Raw genomic sequence first — 14,002 nt, forward strand, 5'->3', positions numbered from 1 at the left:
CCTAGAACAATTTCAGTTGTGTTTCTCCTACATGGACACTATTATTTAAAGCTAAATCCGAAGGAGGTCAATGACCTGGCAAGAGCTGTAGTGACAAAGACAGACATAAATGGCCATATTTTATTGCACAGTTCAAGGCTTTAGACAAAATTGATCATGCTGTCTATTGTAGATGGCATTTCAATTTGGGAAGGGAGTTCAGACACATGTTTCAAAAACTATCTTGTGGACTCAAAATAATTTTTATGTGGGAAATGTTGTGATCATATTATATATAAAAGAAAGGAATCACAAGAATTATGTATGCATGCCATAGACAGGAAGGATGGGATTTTGATTAAGGTACTATGCTAAGGCTCAAGAAATCTGGGTTTGGTTGTTGGCTCTGCCACAGACTTCTTGTGGACCTTGGGCAAGTTACTTACACCCTCTGTGAATCAGTTTCCCATCTGTAGAGAACGAATAAAATATCATTTCTCCCACTCTTTGTCTGTATTCCCTATTTAGATTGTCGCAGAGACTGTCACTTACTATGTGTTTGTACTGTGCCTAGCACAATAGGGTCCCAAGTCTCTAGGCATTTCTATAATATAAATAATAAATAACAAAATATTTATATTATAATATTCAACTTTGTATTTTAAAAGTTTGGTTTTTTAAATATCACTTGTCTCTGATATACAAGTTTACTGTTACTTTTGGTTACAAATTGTGTAGTCACAGTCCATGCTCAAAAAGAACAGGAGTACCTGTGGCACCTTAGAGACTAACAAATTTATTAGAGCATAAGCTTTCGTGGGCTACTGCCCACTTCTTTAAGAAAGAAAGCTTATGCTCTAATAAATTTGTTAGTCTCTAAGGTGCCACAAGTACTCCTGTTCTTTTTGCGGATACAGACTAACACGGCTGCTACTCTGAGTCCATGCTCAAAAATCATATTTTTGTTTACCAATCCTACCGTTACCTGCTTCTTTTTTTCATCTGTCTGCCGTGTCTTGGCTTCTAGAGTATATGCTCTACAAGACATGGACTGTTTTTACTAGATGTTTGTACATTGCCTAGCAAAATAGGGCCTGACCTAATTGGAGTCTATCACAATATAAATGTTAATCATAAATAATTCTCAGTAACATACATGAGAAGTATACTTTTGAGGTTATATACAGACTGATACCACAGAATGGTCAACTCATGGGAAGGTAATTTTTGGACCTTATAATCTCCCAGATGGCCCAGTGCCCATACCCACTAAATAAGTGATGAGACCACGCTCATTTTCTAGTTTCCCTTATCAGCTATTCTCAATCATATATCACTCTGATGCTACGGTAATGTGGACTGTATAAGAACCTATATCGAATAAAATTGAAACTACAAAGTGAAAGCTTCTGTAGCATTGCTCCAACCAATCATGTTAAAGTATCTGACAAGCTGGCCAATGTCATCTGTGATAAGAACTGGTCAAGAGTCTTTTGTCCAGACTCAATGCCAGTTCGCTTTCCATGAGGGTAGTATCTACAATTGCTGTGTTCAGCATGCTAAAAATAATATTGTCTCAGAACATTGATTGGCCCTCAGTATTGGATCATTATCTCTCATTTATTTTTGCTGATCTCAGACCATACTTGAATACATTTTAACATGTAAAAAAGCTGGAGATTGTGTGTTAGGTATTGACCATTTTTGGGACACTGTGAGAATACACTATACATTACTGTAGTCTATTGTTCTTCACTAGATTGAACAAATTTCAAGGTTAATAAAATAGTTGTGACAAATTGTTATTTTTAAAGTGACTCAAGAAAATATCCTGCTATATCCATACATTTGACCTTTTGAGAAGAGAAAGAAAATGTTACTGAAAACCTGCAATCCAAATCTTTTATACATCTGTTTCTTCTATAAATATATGTAAGTGGGTGTCCTATTTTGTAGCTTCTATTCTGAAGATTCTTTCCCCCCTGCAACCACCTTTCTTCGCCTCAAATCCTGTTTCACGTAATGAAAGCACCAAAGTCTAGCAACCAGATTGAAATTTTTAATTTATTTATTTACTGCTAGAAGGTTTTGTTGCAACAAATGCGTACTTTGGTTTGGATAGAGGCACTGTCTGCGATTTATGTTTCCTTTACAGTGCTATCAAAGTAGTAGTTTTTCTTGGAAAAATTAAAATACCCTGTCAAGGCATGCCCATCAAATCCTCCAAAGTCTACCTAGAGTATCCTGCTTTATGAATAAAACACCTCCTGTAGTAATTCTAATTTATAAAATGTTTTGCCTTTCAATATATACAAATGGTGCCCATTTTACCTGATGATTAAACATCAGTCATCCTAGAGATTTTTTTTTTCCTCATTAGACAATGGAAATGCACTTCAGAAAGAATAAAACTTGGGCCTTTTAAAAAAAGTTATAATTATAGCGCTGTACAAGGCACTACCTATCCAACTGTGAAGAAAACCAAAAAGAGAAATTGTCCATTTCTCCCCAGGCTGGCCAAATACTAGGATTAGCCTAACCTGCAGATGAGCTGTTCTAGCAGCTTTTCTGCCTGCCCACACTGATTGTTAAGAACGGAGGATGCTAGCTGACTACAGATGGCTACAGTTGTACCAAAAGAGGAAGGAAAATTGTATGCACTATGGGGAGGAGACTGGCTGCTGGTCATCTCTGGAATTAGTTGACAGTGCTTCACCTCCCACCTCCCTCCCACCCCTGTCCATCATGGTCAAGAACCAATATGCCAAACTGGCAACAGAAGGTGAAGAGTTGACCCCAATAGTTGGGAAGGCAGCTCCTGCCAAGGAATGAAGGCTCACAGCCACTGCACCCAAGAGGAGGAGACATAGGTTGCTGGTGGGAGATGGAGGCATCCATCTGCCAACCTGACATGATGTCCTGGGAGGTGTGCTGCCTGCCTAGAGCCCACATCTGAAAAGTTACAGAGAAGTTGCCAAGTCTCATCTGAGCCTCTGACCATTACCCCATGCTCCTCATCTTCATGGGCACTAATGATACTTTCAAGTATGATCCTGAGCAGATCAGCAGTGACTACAGGCTCTGGGAGCTGAGGTGAAGGAGTCAAGTGCAGGTTGTGTTCTCGTCCATCCTCCTGGTGGAGGGCAAGGGCCCAGGCAAAGACATGTGCATGCTGGAGATCAATGCCCAGATGTTATCATTGAGAGGGCTTCGGCTTCCTTGATTCTGGGATGCCATTGTGGAAGGAAGACTGCTGGGAGAAATGGAGTCTACCCGACCCAGGAGGGCAATAGCATCTTCGTGCTCCAACTCACCAACATAGTGAGGAGGCCTTTAACTAGGTTCAACGGGGGCTGGTGACCAAATCCCACAGGTAAGCATAAAAAAAAGTGATCGTAGCCAAAGGCTAGATGGTAGTGGGGCGATGTGAAAAATTACAATAGGATTATAGGAGCAAAGAGAGGAAAATCAGTGCGGCAATCAGTACATTTAGGCCTGAAATTGGACAAAGATTTCTTAATATCAGAGGAGTGAATTTCTGGAACACCCTTCCAAGGGAGGTAGGAAGGGCGAAAACCTAACTTGGTTTAAGACTGAGCTTGAGGAGTTTCTGGAGGGAATGGTATGATGAGATTGCCTACAGTGGCATGGGGCCCATCTGTGACTGCTATTTTCAGATGTCACCAACAGCCAGAGATGGGGCACTGGAGAGGGAGGGTAACAGAGAATTCTTTCCCAGGTGTCTGGCTGGTGGGTTATGTCCACATTCTCAGGGTCTCACTGATTACCATATCTGGGGTCGGGAAGGAATTTTCCCCCAAGTCAGATTGGCAGAGACGCTGGGGCGAGGGTGGGAGTTCTCCTGTAATGTTGGGCACAGGACGCTTGCTGATATGAACTAAAGTAAATTGTGGATTCTCTGTCAATTGAAGTTTTTAAGTAAAGACTTGAGCACTTCAGTAATTCGGCCAGAGATTATGGGCCTACTACAGGAGTGTGTGGGTGAGGTTCGGTGGCCTGCAATATGCAGAATGGAGCGCAGACTAGATGATCATGATGGTCCCTTCTGGCCTCCAGATCTGTGTGTCTTTCTATACACAAATGCAAGCAGCATGGGACATAAACAGGAATAACCGAAGTATCAATACTTAAGTTAAATCATGACTTAACTGGCATCACAGAAACTTGGTGGGATAAAGCTGATGACTGAAATAATAATATAGAGGGATATAGCTTTTTCAGGAAGGACTGGCAGGGAGAAAAGGTAGGAGGCGTTGTTTTATACATCAATAATACATCCACTTGTTACGAGGTCCAGGAGGAGGTGAGAGGCAGATCAGTTGAAAGTCTCTGGGGAAAAATAAAAGATGGAAAAAAACGGAGGAAATGTTATAGTAGGGTCTACTATAAATCACAAATAAGGAGGAGGGGGTGGATGAAGCATTTCTAGAAACAGAAATATCCAAAACACAAGACCTGATAGTAAATGGGTGAGTTTAACTATCCAGACATCTGTTGGGAAAAGTAATATGGTAAAATACAAAATTTCCTATAAATGTTGGAATATATTGTGGATAACTTTTTGTTTCAGAAATTGGAGGATGTAACCAGAGGGACAGCTATTTTAGACTTGATTCTAGCCAAGAGGGAGGAATTGGTTCAAAATCTGAAAGTTGAAGGCAATTTGGGCGAAAGTTATCATGAAATGATAAATTCAGGAGTCTAATGAAAGGAAGGAGTGAGTGCAGCAGGATAAGGACAACGGGGGAAGAAAACTAAGGAATAAAGAAGTTTGAGAGAGCTGGCAGTTTCTGAGACACAATATTAAAGGCACAGCTGCAAACTAACTCAATGCAAAGATAAGAAGAACAGTAACATGACCATATGGCTCTATTGGGAGCTTTATAATCATGTGAAAATCAAAAAGGAGTCCTACAAAAACTGGAAACAGGAGGAGTACAAAAGAATAGCACAAGCATATAGAGACAAAATCAGAAAGGCTAAGGGACAAAATGAGCTACACCGAGCAAGGGACATAAAAGGCAATAAGAAGAGGTTCTTTAAATACATTAGGAGCAAGAGAGACACTGGAGCAAGAGAGACACTGGAAAAAGAGTGCAGCTCCTCTACTGAGTGAGTAAGGAGAGCTAATAACTAATGGCATCAAGAAGGTGTTTAATGCCTATTTGACTTCAGCCTTCACTTCAACCCAACTAATATTAATAACAAGGGGGAAAGAAATGCAAGCCAAAATAGGGGGAAGCAGGTTAAAGAATATTTAGTTAAATTAAATGTATTCAGGTTGGCAGGGCCTGATGAAATTCATACTAGGGAACTTAAATAACTAGCTGAATCAATCTCTGCACTATTAGTAATTAGCTTTGAGACCTCATGGAGGATGGGTGAGGTCCCAGAGGACTGAAGAAGGGCACACATAATATCTATTTTTAAAAAGGGGGACAAAGAAGTCCTGGGGAATCAGGCCAGTCTTCAGGCCAGGCCTATCTTCAAAACCTGGAAAGATACTGGAACAAATTATTAAACCATCAGTTTGTAGAGCAACAAGGTACATCAGGTAATATCTTTTACTGAACCAACTTCTTTTGGTGGAAGGGACAAGCTTTCAAGCTTCACAAGCTCTTCTTCAGGTCTGGGGAAAGTAAACAGAGTGCCTAAGCTAAATACAAGTTGGGACAGATTGTTAAGCATAAAGAGTTCACACATGCTATTGTAAGCATCTAGAGGATAATAGGTTATAAGGAATAGCCAGCATGGATTTGTCAAGAACAAATCATGCCAGACTAACCTCATTTCCTTCTTTGACAGGGTTACTAGCCTAGTGGTTAGTGGGGAAGCCATAGATATATCTTGATTTTAGTAAGGATTTAGAAAAAGTTTAACAGGACATTTTCATAAGCCAACTAGGGAAATGTGGTTAAGATGAAATTATTATAAGGTGGGTGCGCAACTATTGAAAGACCATATTCAAAAGAGTAGTTATCAATGTTCGCTGTCAAACTGGAGGATGCAGCTAGTGGGGTCCGACAGGGTTCAGTACTGGGTCCTGTACTATTCAATCTTTCCATTAAATGACTTGGATAATGGAATGGAGAATATGCGAAAATTTGCCGATGACACCAAGTTGGAAACAAAGGACCTTCAGTTAAGATACTGCCTACCCAACAGGAGGGCTTCTCTAGTTAGCATAGGTAATCCCTGAGAAGCAGTAGCTAGGAGAATTCTCCCATCACCTTGCACTGTCTACACCAGAGGTGAGGTCAGTTTAACTGCGTCGTTCAGGGATATGGATTTTTCACACCCAAGTGACATAGTTATACAGACCTAATTTACCAGTACAGATTAGGCCTTAGTAACTATAAGAGTAGTTAAGCAGTGGAATAAGTTACCAAGGGACCATGGAGGGGGAAAATTCAAATGAAGTTGGCCTGAAACTGTAACAGGCACATTCCACAGAATGCTGAGGAAACCAGAATGCTTCCAGGGATATTGTGGGGAGCATGAACTCTCCATATCACTAGCCATGCAATAGCCACACCCCTAATCCTACCTACATAACTGCTTTGTGGGGGCTGGACTTGATGACTTAGAGATCCTTTCTAGCCCTACATTGCTAGGATTCTGTGTAACACTTCTGGCTGAACACTCTTCAGTACCTGGCATTCACAAGGAGCAAACACCTGAAACCTGGCTGCATCTTTTGCAAGTTGACACGCCCTTTCCTCCCCACCTTTTCAAGCCTACACAGAAAGCAGCCAGAACCTAGCGCATGTTATGTTGTGCTACAACTACAAATATGTAGACACCCCAGGACACAAACCAAATGCCTGTAACATTACAATTTTTCTGTGTATGTTTAAAGCATGCTTAGCACTGCAAAAGAGCTATTCGTTTTCCCCATTCTGTACAGCAGTTTCAGATCTGCTGATGAAAATGCATTATATAAGAGCTAGGTATTAATTATCATCAAAGATTTTTGCCTGTGAACTCCTTATACTGATTCAATGCAGTGTTAATACAGCTTAACTTCTACCCCATATATAAGCCGTTCACATAGGAGTTTTGTTGCTGTTTCTGTCAGACAACACTAGCCAGGAAGCCTTTTTGTGAAGTTAGATTTCAGCAAAACAGTGTATGGAATGGAATGTCTTGGAGTTTTCTTACATTCACCCTTCATTACAGAATGTGAAATACCACATCACCACTCCTCATTGGAATCTAGTGCAGGAGGTCACATTCCTGTAACGTGCGCTTTGTTCCAGGGTCTCTTCTAGTTTCTGTAATAGTGCCATGGAATTACTCTCTTTACTGCAGAAATTTGTTTTCAGTGCTAGTTATGCATTTTTAAGAAGCCTATTGAATAGATCTTCTAATGCTCCTTTCATTCCCTCCTTACTGCCAAAGCATCCATTTTCAGGGTATTGCTCTCCTCTATTGCACTCTGAGTCTGCTTTTATTCTACATAGCCTCTGATCTCTCCTGCTCAGTGAGGGAAGGGTTTGAAATGGAAGTGTATAAGCTTTGGCGACAGTAAATCTCCAGTGCTGCCAGAAATTGCAGAGATGGGCATCCTTTGGGATTGACACACTCCTTGGGGAAAACATGTCCTAGGAATCAAACTCTACACAAGGAAGGGAACAAGCTCTCACTCTGAAGGACATCTTCTGGGATTACTAATACAATGCAAGAAAGAGCAAACCTTGTCTCAATCATAATTATAGGGTTGCCTCTTGGTGTGTAGAATATTCCTAGCATACGGAGTCTGGAATATTCTACACACCAGAGTTTGTAATATACACAGAGGTTTAGAAAGGTGGATAAATCATGAAAATGAATGTGTCACCTTTCTACACCTCTGTGTATATTACAAACTCTTGTACCCTTTTCTGTATATTCTGAGGAGACCCTCAGGTGCTCCTAAGGAGGGATGTCACTGGTAACTTTCCACCCCCCAAATCCTGAGGCTGCTGGTATTTTAATGAAAAATGGCCTATTTTGCATGCAATGTGATATGTATATTATTTTACATACACTGGATGTACCAATTATATGAAGCATATGTTTATTCATAGGAGCATTTTGCTTTTGCTTTTGAAGTGCTGTTAATTAGTGGCAACTCCTACTTTACATGATTAGAATCTTTTTTAGAAATCCAGTCATGAGCATGCAATTAAATTTTGTTTGGACATTAGTATATTTCCTGATGCCATGATCACTGTGTTTATTTGCTATTTATGCACAATTCTTCACATGATCATACCCAATCTATCTACAGCAATGGGATAATACATACAACCCTATTCATAAAAATAGGGGTACACACTTTACTTATTTCTAACATCTACTGGGGGGTCTACAGACTATGTCTAAGGGGTCCACGAAAGGTTGTCTTACCATAGAACATTGGTTTACAACCTGCGGTCTGTGGACCCGTAGGACTCCATAGACTGTGTCTAAGATTTTCAAGGGGTCCGCACCTCCATTCAAAATTTTTTAGGGGTCTGCAAATGAAAAAAGGTTGAAAACCACTGATCTACTGTATTGAAATTTCAGTAGAAAACTGTAACATGGCTTCTCCCTTTGGACTAAGTAAATTCTCAGGTGCTATTGTATATTCGGAAAGAGTACTGAATTATTGGAGATACTATGGCATTTTCCAGCCAAGATATCTGGTGGAATCTTTTTATTCCATGACTCTGAAAAGCAGTGTTTGAGTACTAGAAGCCTAGAGTACATCTGAACTACTGTTCAATGGAAACTAAAATAAACAATGCCCTTTTTTGCTTCAGGATCCTTTCTGGGGTCTGGGATTCATTTAGGAACTGTGTGTGTATAACTACTTTAAAATATTTTATTTTAATGTGATCAGATTCCAATATACTGTTGACTACGGGGGTGAGGGTGTTTGTTTTTTTAAATGGAAGGAAACCTCCCATACACTGAGATGACAACATGTACGCTACTGTGGTCAGTCTTAAAATATTGGCATTTTTGTTGTTGATGTATGGATCAGCTTTCCACAACTTAGAAATGTTTTTGATAGTTCTGTATACTTGGGGAATACTGAAGATATTGAGTTCTTGATAGTTCCCTCTATTTAATAAAAATAATACTTAAGTAACCCTGTAAATATGGAAGCAATATTATTTAGTTATCTAAAGCAATCAGCACATTTTTAAGGGTGACCTACTTTATGGACCTGATGCAAAGCCCATTAGTCAATGGAAGTCTATCTATTCACTTCAATGGGATTTGGATCAGCTGTACATATGTATGTTTGTTTGTTCCTTCTTAAAAATTATTTTTCAGTAATACTTCAGTTCTTAACAGTACTTCCAAGGTGTTTCAGAGCTTCCAGTCCTACTCAGAACCAAGAAATGGTGAGGTAGATTGAGAAGATTTAAAAAACTCATTGTTTTGTCCTAATAAAATGTTTCATTCATTTTGGTCTGAGGGATGGGTGAATGTTTGGGGCATCATGTTTCATTTTAGCTAAATATAAAATATATGTTTGATTCATACCCATCCCTCGCCAAGCAGTGCGAGCATCATTGTGACAAGATAACGTCATCTTACCCATAGCATACCCATGCTATGGTCCATATCTTGCAAGATTTCGCAATGGATATCAAATATACACAAGTATCAGAGGGGTAGCTGTGTTAGTCTGAATCTGTAAAAAGCAACAGAGGGTCCTGTGGCACCTTTGAGACTAGTTAGTCTCAAAGGTGCCACAGGACCCTCTGTTGAAATATACACAAGTGTCTCACCATCACTGTGCCATTAACATCCATTCACTTAGAATTCTAGACAGGAAATAGCAAACTTCACCCTTAGAGAGACTCATAAATAGCTAAGCACCCTCTATCAACAGAGGATAAAAGGGAAAAATAACCAATAAAAATACATAATGAAACAACTACAGAACAAACAGAGCAATAGCGGTCTCATTCTGCCAAGTTATTGCCTAGGCTATTACAAGGATTTTACAGTAATATCATTTGATTTTCCGGCTTCATGGCAATTATTTCAAAGGTCCTTTACTCTTTTCTGCTGGGTATCACTGACTCAAAATAAATTATATTATGAAGTCCAGGGTGGGAAGCCACACAAAAAAAGTTGTTCAAGGTCATGGGCAGTAACGTTTGTATAGCACATTTGTCCTTTTCATTACCATCATTTAATTGCTGGTATCCATCTCATGCTTTATTCTGCTTACAAACAGAAAGATTACAGTACTTTACAGCATTTTTAATCACTATAGATAGGCTCAACTTTTTGATTCTGGATGCAAATCGGAATTTGCACCGTTCGGGTTAAATTGACTTTGGCTTCATTTCACAGCATCTGAAATCGTATTGCAGTTCTCCAGTGCTTTCAGGACATAATTAGATAAATTCATAGATAAAGCTGCTCCTGGCAGTACTTGCTCTTCTGTGAATAGTAAACCAATTCCACAGCACATTGAAATACAAATGTAGTTGCAATACCAAGTTGGCAGTGTGTCTTTGCTGCCGATTGTTGTTTGCCATATGGACCCACTTAAGCCTCTTCCTCTTTTGGCTCTGGAAGAGAAGGCAGCCATTGTGGCCAGTTATGAGGTCAGTTTGGAAACCAAATAGCCCAGGTGCAGAGACTTCAGCAGAGACATCTGGATCCAGAGCTGGCTTTTTGGCTAGCTTTATCATTGCCTGTATTTAGACAGGCAGTCTGACTCCTTACCGCACTATTGCCAGTTTCTGCCAAATAAAGCTTTGTAAGTGTTCTCTGATTTGCACCATAAGTGTTTTCATAAGAAAAACCTGAGATCTTGCAGTTTAGTACCCAGTTCAGCTCTGTATGGTGTAAATACTAAAAGATCTAGCATTACTTTGTTGGACTTATATTAGATGGTACAGGTAGTAGTTTAGTGGAACTTTGGTTTCTTCTCAAAAAGCAAGAGAATCTTGAATGTGGAAATTTGTTCTTTAAATAAAAAACCTTTTGAAGCCAACCAGTAACCATTGGAGAGAAAGTAACAATTCAGAGAAAAGATAAAAAGTTTAATTTGGTCGTACGGACCCATAGTTACATACTCCCACTTTTGATGCATTCTGAACTTACCCTTCAATACACAGTTCCTAAAATGGCTAGACAGATGCAAATCAACCATGCTCATTTTGCCTGCAGCATTAATAGTTATATCAACATGAACAAACACCAATAGGATATATAAACTATGCTTGTATTTCCTGAGACAATTCTCTCTCAGACCCAGGATAATCAAACCAGCTTCTTCTCCGTTCCCCTTCAAAAGATGTTTACTACAATATAAAATAAAAGCATCCTAGACATTGTAATGCTATTTCAAGCACAAGTGACAAGCATCCTAAAGTAACTCATGCATTTCATATATAAATATTCTGTTAGTACATTTCCAATATGTCACTCCTAGGACAATAGATAATCAAGTTTAACTTTCAGTTTAGACAGAGCTCAGCTACAGAGTACATGCCTGCATAAAGTGTCGATGGAGGATCTGATTCATCACTGTATCACTCCAATTTTAGACTGGTGTTACTCTTTTGCAATCATTGCAATGCAACCAATGTATTGGTAAATCAGACTCAGCTTCTGGCCCAAGTTTTCTAATGCCATTAAAAAAAATTGAGAGCTGATATAAACAATCTTAGTTAGGCAGAATGTTTGGTTATGTCATGAGACAGATTCCTATGGACCCATATTATACTGCTACTCAATTTTGTCACAACTTCCCCAGTTCTAAGATGGATTAAACTAGTTTTTTCTTTCACTAGCCTTGGATCATTTCTGCCACACCACATCCTTCCTTTTAATTTGCTTTATTCCTGCCCTGGATTGCCCCCACCTTCCATGGCAAATCCATCCACGGCCATTTTTGCTGAGAGTGCCAATTGTCAGTGTGGTTATTTTTTCTGAGAACACTAGCTATCAGAGACAACCCTTAATCATGAGAACGTATACAACCAAAATAGCTGTTATTGCGTGACAGCTCACTTAGGACCTGCTTCAAACCTAGTTCAGTCAATAGGCCTGCTGACTTGCATGGGCATGGGCTTTGGGTCAGATTCATAGGACTGATTTAAATTTGGCACAGCTCCATGTAAATCAATAACAGCTGACCATAATAAAGTCAATGGGAAACTACATCCACTGAGGATCTGGCCCCTAATTTTTAATTTTCACTCTAAAAAAAAGTACCAAATGCCGTAGTTTATGGCCAGCTTTTGAGTCTGCAGCAACAGGCCTCAACTCTACCTATTTGCCTTCAACAAATTATTGCTAGAAAAAAATGGTTTTGTACACTGATGTCCCCAAAGCAAATCTGCAAGAACTCTTTTTCTCCCAAGAAAGTAATGAAATCAGGCTGACAGTTTGGAATGCTAGTGAACTGGCAGTTATTTAATAATGTGTCTGTGCAGTATGGGTGTGAAATGACTGACAATAGATTTCAGAAGTATGGGAGCGGTAGCACTTTTTCTTTTTTCTTTTTTTTTTTTTACACATATATCAAGCATTTAGGAGAGTGCTAGAATTTATTTGTAGCTATTATGCACCAGTGGTGAGGGATAAATGCACCTAGGAAATTACTTTAGAATTCTGGACCCAAATGGAGTTTTCTGATTGGCATGTCAGTAATGCCAAGGCAATGAACAGGTCTGTTTTCTTGATTTTTATGTATAGATTCTGTTTTCTAATAGCAATAAGCCATTCTAGCCAGTGCATTTGGAGGCTATTATTGCAGTTTTCCAGTGATCAGAGTCACTCATCTTCAAGCTTTATGCCTTAGAATACCACCTAAAGCATACTGTAGTCATCCAGTCTGGTGTTTCTTGGTTTTTTTTGGGGGGGTGGGGGGTGGGGTTGGTTGACTTAATATTCAAGTCTGTGTTTATACTCTATGTATATTAATTAGATTATTTTCTGTTTGCGGGGGTAATAAATATGTAGCTGAGACTGGATTATTTGCAATTCCAGGATTCTAAGAGACGAGTAAAATACTTGCCTCCTCCCTGTAGTGTTTTGGAGCACAACAGGCATTTCTATCTGTCTGTTTAGCAATGTAGATATTGATGTAGACACAAACAAAGACACAGACACCATAATATGGTTAAATGCAGAGGCCACAACTTTAGTTATGTAGTGACAACTGGAATAAAGCACCGCAAACTACCAGGCAGGGTTGCTCCAGTGTGGATCTCAACTGGCACTAATGACCACTGATGTACTATAAACCTTAGGGTGAGAGTGATGGCCATGCCTCCTCTACAGCCTCAGACCTGCCAGAAGACCCTGACTGAAAGCCAGAGTCCCAGTCCACTCCCATACTCCATACCAAAGATAGAAGAGATAAGATATGGGGAGCCACAAACTGCCAGCCACAGGGGTATAACCCCTTACCATGCAATCTGGTATAGGGCCCTTAATTAACCCACCCCCAATGCTGGAACCTGACTCAGTTGTGAAAATTGTAACTTCAACCTCAAAACAGACTTCCTGGGGGGGAAAAACCCACACAGCAGTTTGACAATTTTGTGATATGGGAAAAATCCATTCCAAGCCCCTAGACTGATTCAACATTACAGGAGATCAGGCACCTAGATTAAGGTAGGAAAAGTGGAACTGAAACAGGAAGCCCCAAATGGATACTCACCAATATCATCCCCCCATCCAGCACCAGAAAGGAGCCAATCATCTGGCCCCCACAACACTCCCAGCACCCAGTGGCAACAGTGATGGGCAGGACAAAGCCTCAGCGCCCAGACCCAGATGTAGCCAGTGAACCCCTCCCTCTCCACCCACCATGCCATGCAGCATGAATTGGGAAGCCTGAAGCAACAACCCCAACATGCCAGAGGCAAAATTTGAAGAAGGAGTGCAGAGGGATACAAAGAACACTGCCTCAGATGCTCTCATGTGAGTTCTGCCTCCTCCCCCCAGGGTGATCTCATTTCCATTGCCATGGTAACTGGTTAGTAAGCAATAT

The sequence above is a fragment of the Malaclemys terrapin genome, chromosome 14 (genome assembly GCF_027887155.1).
Source record: "Malaclemys terrapin pileata isolate rMalTer1 chromosome 14, rMalTer1.hap1, whole genome shotgun sequence".
NCBI lineage: Eukaryota > Metazoa > Chordata > Testudines > Emydidae > Malaclemys > Malaclemys terrapin.